The sequence below is a fragment of the Hyla sarda genome, chromosome 6, assembly GCF_029499605.1.
Source record: "Hyla sarda isolate aHylSar1 chromosome 6, aHylSar1.hap1, whole genome shotgun sequence".
NCBI lineage: Eukaryota > Metazoa > Chordata > Amphibia > Anura > Hylidae > Hyla > Hyla sarda.
The window spans coordinates 259,366,623-259,388,568 of NC_079194.1; the positions used below are offsets into that span (position 1 = coordinate 259,366,623).

The window sequence follows — 21,946 nt, forward strand, 5'->3', positions numbered from 1 at the left end:
GGCTATGTAGGTTAGTAGCCAGGTAGGTAGCTATGTAGGTAGGTAGCCACTCACTCCCCCTCCTTCAAACGCTAGGATGAAAAACAGAGAAAAAGATGCTTACCTCATGTCCCAGGCAGCAGTCACCTTCAAAATACAGTGTGACCGCGTCTTTCTTTGTCCACAGAGAATGAGTGATGTCTTTGACACTGGAAATGCCTGGGGTGGAGGTCACAGTCTCCTTTTGGTGTATACAGCTGAAAGTGTTGCTCGCTCACCTGAGGATCCAGGGCAAGTGTCCTGGATCTTAATTACCGAACAAGTGTCTGTGCCATACCTGCGCTTTGGCAGCCTGTGCCTCTGGCGGAGGCCACTTTCCCCATTGCATAGGTACTCCACTGTCTACATGTACAAGTGGAACACTTGTAACATAGCCACTGGTTAATACAAAAGAGAAAATGTATTGATGCTTGACACCAGAGAACAAGTGTAAGGCTAGGCTTCCACACAGGTTTTTTTTCTGGCGTTTTTGAATCACTGCCACTACAGTTTTTGAGCCAAAGTGAGAACTGCATACAAAAGGAATGGGAAATATAAAGGAAGGACTTCTACTTCTCCTTCCTACTGGATACACCTCTGAGTTTGGCTCAAAAACTGCAGTGGCAGATTTCCAAAAATGCCAGAAAAAAAACCTGTGTGGAAACCTAGCCTTTGGGTACATTCACATTACAGGATTTGGTGCTGAAGGTATCAATATAACTTAAATGATTGAACACAGCATGCAATCTGTACCAGATCTTGTAAGCTGCACACAAATTTGTGACTATATTACACTAGTTTTCCCCAATGTTTTTACTATTTCTTGGTTATTATTTGTTGTTAGCACACTTGACAATGACTAATATTTTGCTGCTGGAAAAAACTATAATGTACATAAATCACTCTGAATCTGACTATATACACAGTAGTCATCAGTTAGTAGTAAGTAGATTGGGGCAGCACTGAGTAACAATGAATAAAATGGATTCATAACTGAGACTATTGTATTCTTAAATATGTGCTATAAATGACACAATATTTTTTGTTCTGTTTAGGCTCGGTTCACACACACAAATGTCACACAAATTTCTGCAACTGTCCTATGCATGAGAAATATTCCCGTTCAGATAAATTGAATTGTTAATGAGTTGCAGAATTTTCTGCAGCAAATCTATCACATATGAACACACCCTAAAAAAAAGTATACCTATGTAAAGAGGGGAGATCCTGGTTTTCTCAAGGAAAGACAATAATTATGGTAGAACTGAAATCAAATACCCAGATCTATATTACGCATACTATATATTCACCTGTATAATTGGTACTCTTATCTTTTTTCAGAGCCGCAATATATTTAAAGCTTACAACTTACATATGGTCTTCAAATAACATCCTGTCATGTATGTCTTTAAATGATCTTCGTACAAGAGCTTTGTAAAATATAAGAGTGAAATAAGTCATCACATACTGTGTTATCTTAAAATATGATTAGTTATTCATTATACAAGATACTTAAATATTAACTTAAAAATGGGAGTGTCTGTGAAGTTCGTGCAAGGTGACCAAGCTGACATACAATATGAGTAGTGTCAGTCTAGGTTTCCACGTTTTTTTTTTTAAATGTTTTTACCTCCTAAAAACAGCAAAAAAAAAATTGCCACTGCTTTTTCCTGCGTTTTTTGGGGCATTTTTGTCGGAGTGGAAATCCTGTGACAGTTTTTCACTGCCTTCAGGATACCACTTCATGGGTCAGATGCAGGGGGCCCGGCCCACAAAGTGTAAGGAGGTAAATAGTGATGCATCACTACTTACTTCCACTGGCCATATAGCAATTCATATCCCACCGATGTATACTAGACATGAGCCAGGACTCCCGTCACTATAATGACTGGATTCCTTGCTCCTAGCAGGGGTGAAATTTGCCTGCAGCTGTACAGCCACGGGCACAGTTCATGCTGGGCAGAAGGTATACATTGTATCCAGCCATCTACAGTATATGTAGCCAGACACCCACTTACCACCCTGACTCCTTTTCTGGTGTAACCCTGCCTCTAGTGATGACATAATTAGAGGTGGAGCTATAGCCAGGAGCTAGTGTTGTATTATATGGCTCTGTTCACTTTGTATGTTTTGTAAAATGTGAACAGACCCTTACTGGTAGCATGTTTCCAAACAGGGTGCCTCCAGCTGTTGCGGAACTACAACCCCCATCAATACCAGACTACCTTTTGGCCTGGAGGCTCCTTGTTTGGGAACACACAACTTTATGGGAGCTCTCCCCAACGGAGAGAACCCTAAATGCACCCATTTTTCGTGTTGTTCTTCTCTTCTCATTTCAGATATGTGGTGGACTACGTTATATTCACTGGGCTACTTCCATGATCTGCAGGATTTTTCTAATTTCAATAAAATGGTTAACAAGGGCTTGTGGGGGAGTTATTTTTTGTAATAAAATTTTTCTCAATGTGTCATGTGTTTTTTTTTTTAAGGCTTAGTAGTCTTATATATGCAGTCCATTAACAAGCCGGAGCTTAGCGTTAGCCCCAAAAACAGCTAGCACTAACCCCCAATTGTTACTTTTGTAAATTTGAACCTCTGGGCCTAGAATATAACAAGTTGATGTTATTTGGCCAATAAATAGGGTCCTTGCCAACCCTGGTAACGTCAGGCTGTTGCTGCTTGGTTGGTATTTGGTTGAAAATTAAAAGATGGGGAGTTCCCTGTCTTTTCATTCTCAGCCAGATAGCAACCAATCCGCATCAGCCTGATGTTTAAGGGTTTGGTGAGGACCATTGTTATTGGCCTTCCCCACCCTAAATAACATGAGCTTGCTGCTGCCCATGTTTGCCAGTTTTGACTCTCTGGGCCTATTGGTACAGGCTCTTCCAATACTCTTGTGGTGGGTACTGGGGTAATAATTGGGGGTTAGTGCTAGCTGTTTTTGGGGCCAACGATAGGCCCTAGCTTGGTAATGGACTCCGCTTATAAAACAACTTCCACTACTAAGCCTTAAAATTACATTTTAAAATACACGACACATTGAAAAAAAGTTTTATTACAACAAATACTCCTTCACAAGCCCTCCTTAACCCCTTAAGGACGCAGGACGTACTCAAACGGACCCTTTTCCAAGTCCTTAAGGACTCAGGACGTTTGAGTACATCCTGTCAAATCCCGGCCCCCCGCCGCTAGCTGGAGGGGAGCCGGTGCCTGATGCCTGCTGAAATCGTTCAGCAGGCATCGGGGCATATCGCCCAGGGGGGTTATGATTAGCCCCCATGTCGGCGATGGCCGCAGATCGCTGGACAATTCAGTCCAGCGATCTGCGGCAGATTCCGGGTCAAACGGGTCTCCAGTGACCCGGTGACCCAGAATTACAGGCTGTTCGGGGCCGTCTCTGCAGGGGTGAGGTGGCACTGGTTTCCCAGCCGACCAATCAGGGCGCCTGCTGCGGGTGTCACTTCCGGAGGACATGAGCGGGTGCGGGACGTGGACCCCCGGAGCTGGGGACCCCGATCCCCGGCATTAATGTTGGGATCGGGGCCCCAGGAGCGGCGGCGGCGGCGAGGGACTGACCTGATGCGGCGTGGATCGTTGGTGGTGAGTGACAGCCTCCTGCTGTTGCTTAGCAACAGCTCCCAGCATGCAAAAAGGGCATTTTGGGAGCTGTAGTTATGCAACAGCAGGAGGCAGACCACCACAACTCCCAGCATGCCCTTATGGGCATGCTGAGACTTATAGTTTTGCAACAGCTGGAGGCACATTTTTTCTATGGAAAAGTGTACCTTCAGCTGTTGTGTAACTACAACTCCCAGCTTGCACAAACAGCTAAAGTGCATGCTGGGAGTTGTAGTGGTGCATCTGCTGGTTGCATAACTACAACTCCCAGCATGCCCGTTGGCTGTTGGTGACTGCTGAGAGTTGTAGTTTTGCAACAGCTGAAGGCACACTGAGTTAAGTTGCAAACCAGTTTGTCTCCAGCTGTTGCATAACTACAAGACCCTACATGCTGGGGGTTGTAGCTTTTGCAACAGCTGAAGGCACACTGGTTGCAAAACACTGAGTTTGTTACCAAACTCGGCGTTTCACAACCAGTATGCCTCCAGCTGTTGCAAAACTACAACTCCCAGCATGCACTGATAGACCGTACATGCTGGGAGTTGTAGTTTTGCAACAGCTGGATGTTCCCCCCCCAATGTGAATGTACAGGGTACACTCACATGGGCGGAGGTTTACAGTAAGTATCCAGCTGCAAGTTTGAGGTGCGGCAAATTTTCTGCCGCAGCTCAAACTGCCAGCGAGAAACTACTGTGAACCCCCCGCCCATGCGACTGTACCCTAAAAACACTACACTGCACTAACACACAATAAAATAAAAAGTTAAAAACACTACATATACACATACCCCTACACAGCCCCCCTCCTCTCCCCAATAAAAATGAAAAACGTCTGGTACGCCACGGTTTCCAAAACGGAGCCTCCAGCTGTTGCAAAACAACTACTGGGAGTTTTACAACAGCTGGAGGCCCCCTGTTTGGGAATCACTGGCGTAGAATACCCCTATGTCCACCCCTATGCAATCCCTAATTTAGGCCTCAAATGCGCATGGCGCTCTCACTTTGGAGCCCTGTCGTATTTCAAGGCAACAGTTTGGGGTCACATATGGGGTATCGCCGTACTCGGGAGAAATTGTGTTACAAATTTTGGGGGGTATTTTCTGCTTTTACCTTTTTTAAAAGTCACAGGGGGGTACACACTTAAAATATAACTTTTAATCAGACACGTTCTAAAAGCATAGGCCCCACAACAAAATTGAGCCAGTATGGTAATTGGACACCAGATCTGTGATATGCAATACACACCGTGTATGGATGAGGTGTGTATTGTATAGAGGGATAGGGTCTAGAAGAGCAGGGTACACAATTATTTGGTCACCCTAGTAATCCCTGTCGGGGAGATGTGGTGAGGTCTACCCCTGCTCCCACAGGGACCGTCGGAGCACTCGCCCTAGAAAGGGCGACCCCTGCCCCGATCTACCCCTTGGACTACACCCTAGAAATCCCTATTAGTAAATAATAGCCCACATCGGTGGGTTCATCAGGGGTTAACCAGGCAAGATACAGTACAAGGATAAATATTATCAATAATTAAACTAATTACAAAAATAGAAAGATGTAAATGGTAGGGAAAAAGCGGAACCGTGAGCGCACATGTAGCTGGAGCACCTATGCGGTTTATGCAGTAATGGTGCTAACACTTTTGCTTATATTAACCTGGTGACAATGTTGCCCTCAGGTGGCTACTCACGGTTACCAACGCTGCCGCAGTGGCGGTATCCCTAGGTGCACTGCCACAGTGGTGGGCAGTGCCTTCAGCCGATCGGTGTCCTGGCTTGCCTGCCGCGGACACCCGCGTTCCAGTACCACCTGAAGGAGAGAAAACACCGACAGTTTGTCCGTGACTTACAGGACTTTAAAGACAACAAAGTATATGTGTTTCTCCCCAAAGGCGGCACTGGTGAACCAACGGTTGAAGGTTCCTCTACAGAGACAGATTTTTCTGACTCTGATAGAGACCAACCATCTAGGAATAAGGGGCGAGGTCGAGGCCGTGGGAAGAGAGGAGGAAGAGGTCCTAAGAGAGGAGGCAGGGGTGGGGCTCCACCCGAACAAGGTCCTTTTTTAGAGAGACCCCCTCAGGACACGTTCTACCCACTAAGGAACAGAAACAATTGAACTCTGCCCTACAAATTATTAACTTATCTGCATATCAACTCTCTGAATCTGAAATGTGCATTCTTAGCAAGGGCCTGGGCTTTGTACCCACCTCGGCATTTAATAAATTCAACTGGGTGAAGGATCTACACCTGTTCACCAGGAAATTGCATTGGAAGAAATTCTATGCAAACTGTGAGAGACATCGTGCCCAGGAACTTGATTTGCCTAGGGACGTCCTCAGGGGTGCAGAAATACTGGTTGACCTAATGAGCGAAGGAGACCAACCCAGTGGATCAGGTCCCTTCACTCAGTTGAAAAATAAGAGTAAAAAGATGCCACCTACGGGTGATATGTCCTGTATCGATGTTTTTATGAACCTGGTCTTAAATGGCTTAGATCAGGTCAGATCAATCGGTAATGCAAACTTTACCCATGACGAGATGCAGGCACTGCTGAAATTGGAAAAAGACAAGTCCCTAGTAATCAAGCCCTCCGATAAGGGGGGCAACATTGTGATTATGGACCATCTAAAATACCGTCAGATGTGTCTGGAACTCCTCTTGAAGGAAGATTGTTATGAGATTTTAAGGGAGGACCCCACCATACAGTACCGTACGGAACTAGCTGAGATTGTACAGATAGCCAAGGATGCAGACCTGGTGAGCGAAGAAGAAGCTGATTTTCTGGTACCTCGCCATCCTAGGGTGGCAACGTTCTACTCCTTGCCAAAAATACATAAAGGCACCATACCCCTCAAGGGCAGACCCATAGTATCGGGCGTGGGCAATCTCTCGCAGAATGCTGGTGTGTATGTTGATGCCATACTGAAAACCTTTGTGATGGCATTGCCCTCATATACCCGAGACACTACAGATCTATTAAAAAAGTTAGATGGTCTGACCCTGGAGGAGAATACATGGTTAGCCAGCATAGATGTGGAGTCTTTATATTCGTGCATTCCCCATGACCTGGTAATAGCGGCGGTAGAATATTTTCTACGTAGTAGAGGTTGCCAATACCGTGCCCATAGCCAATTTGTTATAGACTTGCTCCGTTTCACCCTCACCAGGAATGACTTTTTATTTGACAGACGCACCTTCCACCAGCTCAGAGGGACCGCAATGGGGAGCCCCTGTGCCCCCACTTATGCGAATCTCTATCTGGGCTGGTGGGAGGAGGTGCTAGTTTTTGGTGAACAACTGGTGCAATTTACGGAGCAGGTTGGGCTATGGGCACGGTACATTGACGACATCTTCGTCATATGGAATGGTACCCGTGATGACTTTACACTCTTTGTAGACGCCCTTAACAACAACGCAGTAGGCCTCAAATTCACCTTTGAACTGGCACACAACGAGTTACCCTTTCTTGATGTCCTCATTAAGAAGGACGCCAGGGGTACTTTACAGACTACTGTATACCGTAAGGCCACTGCGACCAACTCTTTGTTGGAATGGCGTAGTTTTCACCCGGTACCATTAAAACGAGGCATCCCTAAGGGGCAATATTTGAGGATGAAGAGGAATTGTTCATCCCAATCTGAGTTCATGAGCTAAGCTGCTGATTTGAGGCAGCGCTTTCAGGCCAGAGGTTACCCGGATTGGGTTCTACGAAAAGCATACCAAGAAACAAGGAAGGTAGACAGAGCTAGTCTGCTTGTACCCAAACCCCGGGATTTGAACTCAGATAATCTCATTAGATTGGTGGCTACCTATGATGGGGGAGCACAAGATGTTAGATGTATTCTCAGCAAACACTGGGAGATTTTGAGGATGGACCCTGACCTGAAGGACGTTTTGGGATTTCATCCTCAGATTTCTTTCAGAAAGGGCCGTAGTCTGAGAGACAGGCTTGTGAATAGCCACTATGTGCCACCTCAGGCACAAGGCACTTGGTTGAATAGGCAGATCAAAGGGTGCTTCCGTTGTAGCGGATGCATTGCTTGCAAACATATTGAAGTGACTAAAACATTCTCTAGCACCAATACTGGGCAGATTTATTCCATACGTGACTTTATCAACTGCCGGAGTAAGGGGATTGTTTACAAAGCCACCTGTACTTGTGGTATGGAATATGTTGGCAAGACAATCAGGGAGTTTAGGAGAAGAGTTGGCGAGCACTTGAGAGACATCATTAATTTGGCCGACAAGCCACTAGCTCGGCACATCAATGGCCAACATGGCGGGGACGCCCAAAACCTGAGATTTGTGGGGATAGAACTTGTTAGACCTCCCACCAGAGGAGGAGACTGGGATAGGTTGATCCTCCAAAAGGAAACCCGGTGGATTTTCTCCCTACAGACACAGTCTCCTGGTGGATTAAATGAGGCCTTGAGTTATGCCTGCTTTTTGGAATAATCTGTGAGGTCTATACCCCAGTTACACATCTCCAATATGTTTCCACTTTTATTGATTTATTATTTCTCATTCCAAATTATCTGCTCTTTTCAACCCCCCCCCATGTCATCACATGTAGCAACTATCCTTTCCCCTCCTAATGATGCGGTTGTCCCATTGACACTCTGCACATACATATGGAGGTACTGAGGTCCTCTCACTCAGTTACTCATTCACGACTCTATTCACAATATGAGTTATCCGTCACTCCGCACCTTGTATATAAGGTCCATTTGTCCGTTATTCCCGGCTTAATACCTTGTTTCTACTAGTTGCTGACAGCGCTGCGCTCTCATCCTGAGCGCTGCCTAGCGACGAGCGACGCTCAGCGCCCAGAGACGCGTCACCGGAAGTTAGACGTCATGACCGGAAGTGACGCGCGGCGGCTAGTGTGCGCGCGCGATTTTCGCTTCAGACACACATAAATACAGCATGGGTGTCCGCGGCAGGCAAGCCAGGACACCGATCGGCTGAAGGCACTGCCCACCACTGTGGCAGTGCACCTAGGGATACCGCCACTGCGGCAGCGTTGGTAACCGTGAGTAGCCACCTGAGGGCAACATTGTCACCAGGTTAATATAAGCAAAAGTGTTAGCACCATTACTGCATAAACCACATAGGTGCTCCAGCTACATGTGCGCTCACGGTTCCGCTTTTTCCCTACCATTTACATCTTTCTATTTTTGTAATTAGTTTAATTATTGATAATATTTATCCTTGTACTGTATCTTGCCTGGTTAACCCCTGATGAACCCACCGATGTGGTTGAAACGCGTCGGGTACACCAGAACAAGGGCTATTATTTACTAATAGGGATTTCTAGGGTGTAGTCCAAGGGGTAGATCGGGGCAGGGGTCGCCCTTTCTAGGGCGAGTGCTCCGACGGTCCCTGTGGGAGCAGGGGTAGACCTCACCACATCTCCCCGACAGGGATTACTAGGGTGACCAAATAATTGTGTACCCTGCTCTTCTAGACCCTATCCCTCTATACAATACACACCTCATCCATACACGGTGTGTATTGCATATCACAGATCTGGTGTCCAATTACCATACTGACTCAATTTTGTTGTGGGGCCTATGCTTTTAGAACGTGTCTGATTAAAAGTTATATTTTAAGTGTGTACCCCCCTGTGACTTCTATTTTCTCTCTGGTACTGTCACACATCCCTTAGTGGACTAACTGTGAATCATACCTTTTTTAAAAATGTAAAATTTTTGGGAAAAGAAGCATTTTAGGTAAAAAAAAATTTTAGTTTTACATATGCAAAAGTTGTGAAACACCTGTGGGGTATTAAGGTTCACTTAACCCCTTACATTCCCCGAGGGGTCTAGTTTCCAAAATAGTATGCCATGTGGTTTTTTTTTTTGCTGTTCTGGCACCATAGGGGCTTCCTAAATGAGGTAATTTATTTTTTTTTACATATGCAAAAGTTGTGAAACCCCTGTGGGGTATTAAGGTTCACTTTACCCCTTGTTACGTTCCCCAAGGGGTCTAGTTTCCAAAATGGTATGCCATGTGGTTTTTTTTTTTTTTGCTGTCCTGGCACCATAGGGGCTTCCTAAATGCGGCATGCCCCCAGAGCAAAATTTCCTTCAAAAAAGCCAAATGTGACTCCTTCTCTTCTGAGACTTGTAGTGCGCCAGCAGAGCACTTTTCACCCCCATATGGGGTGTTTTCTGAATCGGGAGAAATTGGGCTTCAAATTTTGGGGGGTATTTTCTGCTATTACCCTTTTTAAAAACCCTTTTTTTCTTTTTTTTTTTTACATATGCAAAAGTTGTGAATCACCTGTGGGGTATTAAGGTTTACTTTACCCCTTGTTATGTTCCCCGAGGGGTTTAGTTTCCAAAATGGTATGCCATGTGTTTTTTTTTTTTGCTGTTCTGGCACCATAGGGGCATTCTAAAGGTGACATGTCCCCCAAAAACCATTTGTCGCTCCTTCCCTTCTGAGCCCTCTACTGCGCCCGCCGAACAATTAACATAGACATATGAGGTATGTGCTTACTGGAGAAAACTTGGGTTTCACATACAAGTAAAATTTTTCTCCTTTTTACCCCTTCAAAAATTGGGTCTACAAAAACATGCAAGTGTAAAAAATGAAGATAGTGAATTTTCTCCTTCACTTTGCTGCTATTCCTGTGAAATACCTAAAGGGTTAAAAGGCTGATTGAATGTCATTTTGAGTACTTTGGGGGGTGCAGTTTTTATAATGGGGTAATTTATGGGGTATTTCTAATCTGAAGACCCTTCAAATCCACTTCAAACCTGAACTGGTCCCTGAAAAAAAGCGAGTTTCAAAATTTTGTGAAAAATTGGAAAATGGCTGCTGAACTTTGAAGCCCTCTGGTGTCTTCCAAAAGTAAAAACACGTCAATTTTATGATGCAAACATAAAGTAGACATATTGTATATGTGAATAAAAAAAAAAAAATATTTGGAATATCCATTTTCCTTTCAAGCAGAGAGCTTCAAAATTAGAAAAATGCTAAATTTTCAAATTTTTCATCAAATTTTGGGATTTTTCAACAAGAAAGGATGCAAGTTACCACAAAATGTTACCACTATGTTAAAGTAGAATATATCACGAAAAAACAATCTCGGAATCAGAATGATAACTAAAAGCATTCCAGAGTTATTAATGTTTAAAGTGACAGTGGTCAGAATTGCAAAAAATGGCCGAGTCCTTAAGGGGTTAAACATTTTATTGAAATCGGAAAAAAAAACGCAGGTCATCGAAGTAGTCCACGGAATCTGACATAGTCCACTGCATACACATATCTGAAATGATAAGAAAACAGTAGGTACAGTAAGGCAGTGAACCATCTTTTTTGTTTAAACACAAAAATGCCTGGAGAAGCAAAATTCATGCTTTATCTCAATTGCAGAGAGTGTTTCTTGCACCAACCTCCTGCTTATCTCCGCATTCTCTTCCCTCCTTTTCGGAAATTGGCTGGCAGCTCATGGGCATCATAAGCTGCCAGGCAATAGAAAACAACTGCAATATTCGTATCAGTATATTTGGTATATTAAAGGAGTACTGCAGCCAAGAACAACTCCAGGATAGGGGATAAATGTCTAATTGCAGGGGGTCCGACAGCTGGGGCCCCTGCGATCTCCTTTACTAGGATCGGGAACTGTTGCAGCTCTCCCCATGCAGGAGGTGTGTTCAACACGGCATGATGCTGCGTTCCTGCATCCCTGCCTCTCCCATGGCGCTGAATGGAGGGGGGGGGGGGGCATGTCTGTCGACCTCTTAGTGAGGTCGACGACACAAGCGTTAGCTGTGCAGAGAGCTGTGGCAGTTCCAGGTCCCCTGCAATCAGAGACTTATCCCCTATCCTGCGGATAGAGGATACGTTGTTTTGGGCTGCAGTACTTCTTTAAGGCTATGTTCACATCAGTGGGACCTGTTAGGAAGCATTGATGTCTTTTGTCACACCAGCTATCAAGTCCTGTTATCAGTGACTATAAAGGAGTTCTATGATGTTGATCTGAACAGACCTAAATGTAAAGAAAATAAGTAAACTGACATGTTTAACCCCTTAACCTCTTCAGGATGCAGGGCGTATGGATACGCCCTGCATTCCGTGTCCTTAAGGACGCAGGGCGTATCCATACGCCCGTGGGAAAACCGGAGTCGGTTGCCTGCTGAAATCGTTCAGCAGGCATCTCGGCATACCCCCCATGTCCACGATTGCAGCACATCGCTCGTCAAGTCAGACGAGCGATGTGCTGCCATTCCGTTCCCCGCCGCTCGCCGGGCGGGGATCGGAGCCGGATGTCTGCTGATTTCAATCAGCAGACATCCCGGCAGTGTGCCGGAGGAGGTCCGGAGGACCTCCTATACCGGCGATTGCTGCAGGACGCCGGTAACTGCTTACCGGCATTCTGCAGCGGTTCCGAGTCATCGGGTGACGTGTGACCCTGTGACCCGGATATAGATGGTGACTGGTGGTGTAGTATACACCACCAATCACCATCCATGCTGTACTGGGAGCTGGCATTGTGGCTACCCCTCTCAGTACAGTTGTGATTGGGTGGCCAAAGTGGCCACACCAATCACAGTGTAATGGGAGGGGATTGGGTGGGCTAGGAGCATGTTGCTCCGTTCTGCTCGCCATTTAACAGAGATGGAGCCCCGTGCTGCTCACCATCCCCTCACAGTAAAAAAAGTGCCCCTTGCCCCCTTTCTGTGGCCCCTTGGCACAGAAATCCCCAGGGATAGCTTTTGATTTAGGTAGGGACAGGTTAGGGTTAAAAAAAAAAAAAAAGTTTTTAAATTTTTTTTTCCAGCGTACCTCAGTGGGTGTCCGTGGGTCCATAGCACCTTTAGCTGCGTGGCCCCGTGGCCCCGGTTTCTCCCCAAAGGCGGCACTGGTGAACCAACGGTTGAAGGTTCCTCTACAGAGACAGATTTTTCTGACTCTGATAGAGACCAACCATCTAGGAATAAGGGGCGAGGTCGAGGCCGTGGGAAGAGAGGAGGAAGAGGTCCTAAGAGAGGAGGCAGGGGTGGGGCTCCACCCGAACAAGGTCCTTTTTTAGAGAGACCCCCTCAGGACACGTTCTACCCACTAAGGAACAGAAACAATTGAACTCTGCCCTACAAATTATTAACTTATCTGCATATCAACTCTCTGAATCTGAAATGTGCATTCTTAGCAAGGGCCTGGGCTTTGTACCCACCTCGGCATTTAATAAATTCAACTGGGTGAAGGATCTACACCTGTTCACCAGGAAATTGCATTGGAAGAAATTCTATGCAAACTGTGAGAGACATCATGCCCAGGAACTTGATTTGCCTAGGGACGTCCTCAGGGGTGCAGAAATACTGGTTGACCTAATGAGCGAAGGAGACCAACCCAGTGGATCAGGTCCCTTCACTCAGTTGAAAAATAAGAGTAAAAAGATGCCACCTACGGGTGATATGTCCTGTATCGATGTTTTTATGAACCTGGTCTTAAATGGCTTAGATCAGGTCAGATCAATCGGTAATGCAAACTTTACCCATGACGAGATGCAGGCACTGCTGAAATTGGAAAAAGACAAGTCCCTAGTAATCAAGCCCTCCGATAAGGGGGGCAACATTGTGATTATGGACCATCTAAAATACCGTCAGATGTGTCTGGAACTCCTCTTGAAGGAAGATTGTTATGAGATTTTAAGGGAGGACCCCACCATACAGTACCGTACGGAACTAGCTGAGATTGTACAGATAGCCAAGGATGCAGACCTAGTGAGCGAAGAAGAAGCTGATTTTCTGGTACCTCGCCATCCTAGGGTGGCAACGTTCTACTCCTTGCCAAAAATACATAAAGGCACCATACCCCTCAAGGGCAGACCCATAGTATCGGGCGTGGGCAATCTCTCGCAGAATGCTGGTGTGTATGTTGATGCCATACTGAAAACCTTTGTGATGGCATTGCCCTCATATACCCGAGACACTACAGATCTATTAAAAAAGTTAGATGGTCTGACCCTGGAGGAGAATACATGGTTAGCCAGCATAGATGTGGAGTCTTTATATTCGTGCATTCCCCATGACCTGGTAATAGCGGCGGTAGAATATTTTCTACGTAGTAGAGGTTGCCAATACCGTGCCCATAGCCAATTTGTTATAGACTTGCTCCGTTTCACCCTCACCAGGAATGACTTTTTATTTGACAGACGCACCTTCCACCAGCTCAGAGGGACCGCAATGGGGAGCCCCTGTGCCCCCACTTATGCGAATCTCTATCTGGGCTGGTGGGAGGAGGTGCTAGTTTTTGGTGAACAACTGGTGCAATTTACGGAGCAGGTTGGGCTATGGGCACGGTACATTGACGACATCTTCGTCATATGGAATGGTACCCGTGATGACTTTACACTCTTTGTAGACGCCCTTAACAACAACGCAGTAGGCCTCAAATTCACCTTTGAACTGGCACACAACGAGTTACCCTTTCTTGATGTCCTCATTAAGAAGGACGCCAGGGGTACTTTACAGACTACTGTATACCGTAAGGCCACTGCGACCAACTCTTTGTTGGAATGGCGTAGTTTTCACCCGGTACCATTAAAACGAGGCATCCCTAAGGGGCAATATTTGAGGATGAAGAGGAATTGTTCATCCCAATCTGAGTTCATGAGCTAAGCTGCTGATTTGAGGCAGCGCTTTCAGGCCAGAGGTTACCCGGATTGGGTTCTACGAAAAGCATACCAAGAAACAAGGAAGGTAGACAGAGCTAGTCTGCTTGTACCCAAACCCCGGGATTTGAACTCAGATAATCTCATTAGATTGGTGGCTACCTATGATGGGGGAGCACAAGATGTTAGATGTATTCTCAGCAAACACTGGGAGATTTTGAGGATGGACCCTGACCTGAAGGACGTTTTGGGATTTCATCCTCAGATTTCTTTCAGAAAGGGCCGTAGTCTGAGAGACAGGCTTGTGAATAGCCACTATGTGCCACCTCAGGCACAAGGCACTTGGTTGAATAGGCAGATCAAAGGGTGCTTCCGTTGTAGCGGATGCATTGCTTGCAAACATATTGAAGTGACTAAAACATTCTCTAGCACCAATACTGGGCAGATTTATTCCATACGTGACTTTATCAACTGCCGGAGTAAGGGGATTGTTTACAAAGCCACCTGTACTTGTGGTATGGAATATGTTGGCAAGACAATCAGGGAGTTTAGGAGAAGAGTTGGCGAGCACTTGAGAGACATCATTAATTTGGCCGACAAGCCACTAGCTCGGCACATCAATGGCCAACATGGCGGGGACGCCCAAAACCTGAGATTTGTGGGGATAGAACTTGTTAGACCTCCCACCAGAGGAGGAGACTGGGATAGGTTGATCCTCCAAAAGGAAACCCGGTGGATTTTCTCCCTACAGACACAGTCTCCTGGTGGATTAAATGAGGCCTTGAGTTATGCCTGCTTTTTGGAATAATCTGTGAGGTCTATACCCCAGTTACACATCTCCAATATGTTTCCACTTTTATTGATTTATTATTTCTCATTCCAAATTATCTGCTCTTTTCAACCCCCCCCCCATGTCATCACATGTAGCAACCATCCTTTCCCCTCCTAATGATGCGGTTGTCCCATTGACACTCTGCACATACATATGGAGGTACTGAGGTCCTCTCACTCAGTTACTCATTCACGACTCTATTCACAATATGAGTTATCCGTCACTCCGCACCTTGTATATAAGGTCCATTTGTCCGTTATTCCCGGCTTAATACCTTGTTTCTACTAGTTGCTGACAGCGCTGCGCTCTCATCCTGAGCGCTGCCTAGCAACGAGCGACGCTCAGCGCCCAGAGACGCGTCACCGGAAGTTAGACGTCATGACCGGAAGTGACGCGCGGCGGCTAGTGTGCGCGCGCGATTTTCGCTTCAGACACACATAAATACAGCATGTGTGTCCGCGGCAGGCAAGCCAGGACACCGATCGGCTGAAGGCACTGCCCACCACTGTGGCAGTGCACCTAGGGATACCGCCACTGCGGCAGCGTTGGTAACCGTGAGTAGCCACCTGAGGGCAACATTGTCACCAGGTTAATATAAGCAAAAGTGTTAGCACCATTACTGCATAAACCACATAGGTGCTCCAGCTACATGTGCGCTCACGGTTCCGCTTTTTCCCTACCATTTACATCTTTCTATTTTTGTAATTAGTTTAATTATTGATAATATTTATCCTTGTACTGTATCTTGCCTGGTTAACCCCTGATGAACCCACCGATGTGGTTGAAACGCGTCGGGTACACCAGAACAAGGGCTATTATTTACTAATAGGGATTTCTAGGGTGTAGTCCAAGGGGTAGATCGGGGCAGGGGTCGCCCTTTCTAGGGCGAGTGCTCCGACGGTCCCTGTGGGAGCAGGGGTAGACCTCACCACATCTCCCCGACAGGGATTACTAGGGTGACCAAATAATTGTGTACCCTGCTCTTCTAGACCCTATCCCTCTATACAATACACACCTCATCCATACACGGTGTGTATTGCATATCACAGATCTGGTGTCCAATTACCATATTGACTCAATTTTGTTGTGGGGCCTATGCTTTTAGAACGTGTCTGATTAAAAGTTATATTTTAAGTGTGTACCTCCCTGTGACTTCTATTTTCTCTCTGGTACTGTCACACATCCCTTAGTGGACTAACTGTGAATCATACCTTTTTTAAAAATGTAAAATTTTTGGGAAAAGAAGCATTTTAGGTAAAAAAAAATTTTTGTTTTACATATGCAAAAGTTGTGAAACACCTGTGGGGTATTAAGGTTCACTTAACCCCTTACATTCCCCGAGGGGTCTAGTTTCCAAAATAGTATGCCATGTGTTTTTTTTTTTTGCTGTTCTGGCACCATAGGGGCTTCCTAAATGAGGTAATTTTTTTTTTTTACATATGCAAAAGTTGTGAAACCCCTGTGGGGTATTAAGGTTCACTTTACCCCTTGTTACGTTCCCCAAGGGGTCTAGTTTCCAAAATGGTATGCCATGTGGTTTTTTTTTTTTTTGCTGTCCTGGCACCATAGGGGCTTCCTAAATGCGGCATGCCCCCAGAGCAAAATTTCCTTCAAAAAAAACAAATGTGACTCCTTCTCTTCTGAGACTTGTAGTGCGCCAGCAGAGCACTTTTCACCCCCATATGGGGGGTTTTCTGAATCGGGAGAAATTGGGCTTCAAATTTTGGGGGGTATTTTCTGCTATTACCCTTTTTAAAAACCCTTTTTTTCTTTTTTTTTTTTACATATGCAAAAGTTGTGAATCACCTGTGGGGTATTAAGGTTTACTTTACCCCTTGTTATGTTCCCCGAGGGGTTTAGTTTCCAAAATGGTATGCCATGTGTTTTTTTTTTTGCTGTTCTGGCACCATAGGGGCATTCTAAAGGTGACATGTCCCCCAAAAACCATTTGTCGCTCCTTCCCTTCTGAGCCCTCTACTGCGCCCGCCGAACAATTAACATAGACATATGAGGTATGTGCTTACTGGAGAAAACTTGGGTTTCACATACAAGTAAAATTTTTCTCCTTTTTACCCCTTCAAAAATTGGGTCTACAAAAACATGCAAGTGTAAAAAATGAAGATAGTGAATTTTCTCCTTCACTTTGCTGCTATTCCTGTGAAATACCTAAAGGGTTAAAAGGCTGATTGAATGTCATTTTGAGTACTTTGGGGGGTGCAGTTTTTATAATGGGGTAATTTATGGGGTATTTCTAATCTGAAGACCCTTCAAATCCGCTTCAAACCTGAACTGGTCCCTGAAAAAAAGCGAGTTTCAAAATTTTGTGAAAAATTGGAAAATGGCTGCTGAACTTTGAAGCCCTCTGGTGTCTTCCAAAAGTAAAAACACGTCAATTTTATGATGCAAACATAAAGTAGACATATTGTATATGTGAATAAAAAAAATAAATTATTTGGAATATCCATTTTCCTTTCAAGCAGAGAGCTTCAAAATTAGAAAAATGCTAAATTTTCAAATTTTTCATCAAATTTTGGGATTTTTCAACAAGAAAGGATGCAAGTTACCACAAAATTTTACCACTATGTTAAAGTAGAATATATCACGAAAAAACAATCTCGGAATCAGAATGATAACTAAAAGCATTCCAGAGTTATTAATGTTTAAAGTAACAGTGGTCAGAATTGCAAAAAATGGCCGAGTCCTTAAGGGGTTAAACATTTTATTGAAATCGGAAAAAAAAAACGCAGGTCATCGAAGTAGTCCACGGAATCTGACATAGTCCACTGCATACACATATCTGAAATGATAAGAAAACAGTAGGTACAGTAAGGCAGTGAACCATCTTTTTTGTTTAAACACAAAAATGCCTGGAGAAGCAAAATTCATGCTTTATCTCAATTGCAGAGAGTGTTTCTTGCACCAACCTCCTGCTTATCTCCCCATTCTCTTCCCTCCTTTTCGGAAATTGGCTGGCAGCTCATGGGCATCATAAGCTGCCAGGCAATAGAAAACAACTGCAATATTCGTATCAGTATATTTGGTATATTAAAGGAGTACTGCAGCCAAGAACAACTCCAGGATAGGGGATAAATGTCTAATTGCAGGGGGTCCGACAGCTGGGGCCCCTGCGATCTCCTTTACTAGGATCGGGAACTGTTGCAGCTCTCCCCATGCAGGAGGTGTGTTCAACACGGCATGATGCTGCGTTCCTGCATCCCTGCCTCTCCCATGGCGCTGAATGGAGGGGGGGGGGGGGGGCATGTCTGTCGACCTCTTAGTGAGGTCGACGACACAAGCGTTAGCTGTGCAGAGAGCTGTGGCAGTTCCAGGTCCCCTGCAATCAGAGACTTATCCCCTATCCTGCGGATAGAGGATACGTTGTTTTGGGCTGCAGTACTTCTTTAAGGCTATGTTCACATCAGTGGGACCTGTTAGGAAGCATTGATGTCTTTTGTCACACCAGCTATCAAGTCCTGTTATCAGTGACTATAAAGGAGTTCTATGATGTTGATCTGAACAGACCTAAATGTAAAGAAAATAAGTAAACTGACATGTTTAACCCCTTAACCTCTTCAGGATGCAGGGCGTATGGATACGCCCTGCATTCCGTGTCCTTAAGGACGCAGGGCGTATCCATACGCCCGTGGGAAAACCGGAGTCGGTTGCCTGCTGAAATCGTTCAGCAGGCATCTCGGCATACCCCCCATGTCCACGATTGCAGCACATCGCTCGTCAAGTCAGACGAGCGATGTGCTGCCATTCCGTTCCCCGCCGCTCGCCGGGCGGGGATCGGAGCCGGATGTCTGCTGATTTCAATCAGCAGACATCCCGGCAGTGTGCCGGAGGAGGTCCGGAGGACCTCCTATACCGGCGATTGCTGCAGGACGCCGGTAACTGCTTACCGGCGTTCTGCAGCGGTTCCGAGTCATCGGGTGACGTGTGACCCTGTGACCCGGATATAGATGGTGACTGGTGGTGTAGTATACACCACCAATCACCATCCATGCTGTACTGGGAGCTGGCATTGTGGCTACCCCTCTCAGTACAGTTGTGATTGGGTGGCCAAAGTGGCCACACCAATCACAGTGTAATGGGAGGGGATTGGGTGGGCTAGGAGCATGTTGCTCCGTTCTGCTCGCCATTTAACAGAGATGGAGCCCCGTGCTGCTCACCATCCCCTCACAGTAAAAAAAGTGCCCCTTGCCCCCTTTCTGTGGCCCCTTGGCACAGAAATCCCCAGGGATAGCTTTTGATTTAGGTAGGGACAGGTTAGGGTTAAAAAAAAAAAAAAAGTTTTTAAATTTTTTTTTCCAGCGTACCTCAGTGGGTGTCCGTGGGTCCGTAGCACCTTTAGCTGCGTGGCCCCGGCCCTGCTGGGTCGCTGCGGTATGCCGCCAGCCTTTTTTTTTGGCGCAGATCTTTTTTTTTATCCCTAAAAATCTATCTTTTATCTCTTAGTTATAAAAGAGCGGTCCGCCACCGCTTGTTAAAGCCCACCTGCCGCTGATCAGTCCCATAGTACTGATCAGCGTTTTTTTTTGTGGTGCCGGCGCTTTTTTTCGCGTTTTCTAGCGTTTTTTTTTCACCCATAGGTGGTCCGTGCCACCAGTAGCAGGCGTGTACTGTGTGGCCAGATCGTACCTGTATGCACGGCGTGCCTCACCGCTGTCAGTGATTTATCACTGATCAGCGTTTTTTTTTATTGGTACAGGCACTTTTTTCGGTTAACGCATATTTTTTTTTTGCACCCATAGGCGGTCCGTGCCACCAGTAGCAGGCATGTACTGTGTGGACGGACCGTACCTGTGTGTGCAGCCTGTCCCACCGCTGTCAGTGATTTATCACTGATCAGTGTTTTTTTGGGGGTTCAGGCGGGTGCATTTTTTCGGGGTTAAGCGTTTTTTTATTTTATTTTTCGGGTTTTTTGTGTGGGGGTCTGTGTACAAGCCACCGACCACTGTTCTGGGCTGAGTGGCCGGACCCCCCACTGACTTCTGCGCCCCCTGCCGCCACAAGCACTAATCAGTGTGCACACCACTGATTAGATAAACGCTTTTTTTTGGCGCAGGGCTTTTTTGGGTTAGAAGTCCCTTTTTTGTTTTTAAAAAAAGTCCCCTTTTTATTTTTTTCTGTTAGGGTGGGTTAGTTTAGTTAGGTTAGGGAGGGTTAGGGCGGGTTAGGGAGGTTGTCTCGCACCACACCACACACAGCACATACACCAATAAAGTTCCCCCCCCCCCCCCCACACCCGTATCCCCATTAGAGTAGGGAAATGGCCCGCAGAGCGTTTTCGGCGGAGGAGGCATATGCCATAATTGCCTCCGACACCGAGAGCGGCTCGGAGGACGATGAAGACCCCACCTTACTTATTTCATCGTCCTCCTCATCATCTAGTTCCGATGATGAGCCACCAAGGCGGCGGAGACGCCGCCGTGCGGCTCCGCAAACCTCCTCTGCCCTTGACCCTGTTCCCCATGCTACTATGAGTCCCCCTGGCGCTCATACTAGTGAAGCCCCCCTGCCAAGGTTACTGGTACCTCGTACCGGAGAACTTGTCTGGGCTGAGCCAGCAGACCACGACCCCATGATTCCTGAGTTCACTGAAATGGACTTTTTCGGTCATTTTTTCAGTGACGACTTTGTTAATCTAATGGTTACACAGACGAATCTGTACGCCCAACAGTTGGTCGCCGCTAACCCGGGCTCACTTTTAGCTAGACCCGGCGGCTGGACTCCAGTTGATGCAGCCGAAATGAGGACCTTTTGGGGCCTTGCGCTGCATATGGGTCTAGTAAAAAAAAACATAGTCAGGCAATATGGGAGTGGGGACATTTTCTACCAGACCCCGCTCTACAATATGGCCATGACACGTCCCCGGTTCAAGGCCATTTGGAGATGTTTGCATTATGCTGATAATGCGGCATGTCCCCCCCGAACTGATCCCGCATATGACCGCCTGTATAAAATCAGGACGGTCATCAATCACTTCAGGGCCAGATTTTGGGAGGCCTATGTCCCTGGAAGGGAGGTCGCTATTGATGAGTCTCTCATCAGCTTTAAGGGGAGACTCAGCTTCCGGCAATACATCCCTACCAAGCGAGCGCGGTATGGTGTGAAGATGTAAAAACTTTGCGAGAGTACCTCCGGGTACACTTGCAAGTTTATGGTGTATGAGGGACGAGATCCCCGCATTGAACCCCCAGATTGTTCCCCCACTCTGGGTGTTAGCGGGAAAATCATTTGGGGCCTTTTGCACCCATTGCTAGATAAAGGTTACCACCTTTACGTGGATAACTTTTATACTAGTATCCCTCTCTTCACATCCCTCTCCGCCAGATCCAGGGTCGCTTGTGGGACAGTCCGGAAGAATCAAAGAGGCCTTCCTTCCTATCCCCTGCAGACTCCTATCCCCCGGGGTGAGTCCCGTGCCTTTTCCCATGAGAACCTGTTGTTGGTCCGGTATAAGGACAAGAGGGATGTCCTTATGCTCACCACAATTCATGGGAACGGCAGCACCCCTGTCCCTGTGCGAGGTACCGTGGGACCGGTCCTCAAGCTCGATTGTATTCTGGACTACAATCGGTATATGGGGGGAGTTGATCTTTCTGATCAAGTCCTCAAGCCATATAATGCCATGCGGAAAACAAAGGTATTGTACAAAAAAGTTGCGGTCTACATGGTACAGGTTGCCATGTACAACGCCTTTGTACTGTACAAGTACACTGGCAACACAGGGACATACCTGCAGTTCAAGGAGGAAGTTCTAAAGGCCCTCATATTTGGTGACCGCCAAAGAGCGGGTCAGAGCACCTCTGGAATTGTGGGCGCCCGGATCGTCCCTGGCCAACACTTT

General features: G+C 46.2%; 1 protein-coding gene across 3 annotated transcripts in view; it reads left to right on the forward strand.

Annotated features, from left to right (window-relative positions):
- SLC25A45 (solute carrier family 25 member 45) overlaps positions 1 to 21,946 on the forward strand; it is a 197,744-nt gene that overhangs the window by 79,262 nt on the left and 96,536 nt on the right. Inside the window, exon 3 of one of the 3 annotated variants that reach the window (XM_056527084.1) lies at positions 1,360 to 1,418. The exons of the other annotated variants lie outside the window; for them this stretch is intronic. The gene's annotated coding sequence lies outside the window, so the exon portion shown is untranslated. The remainder of the gene's footprint in view (positions 1 to 1,359; positions 1,419 to 21,946) is intronic. 3 annotated transcript variants of the gene reach the window in all.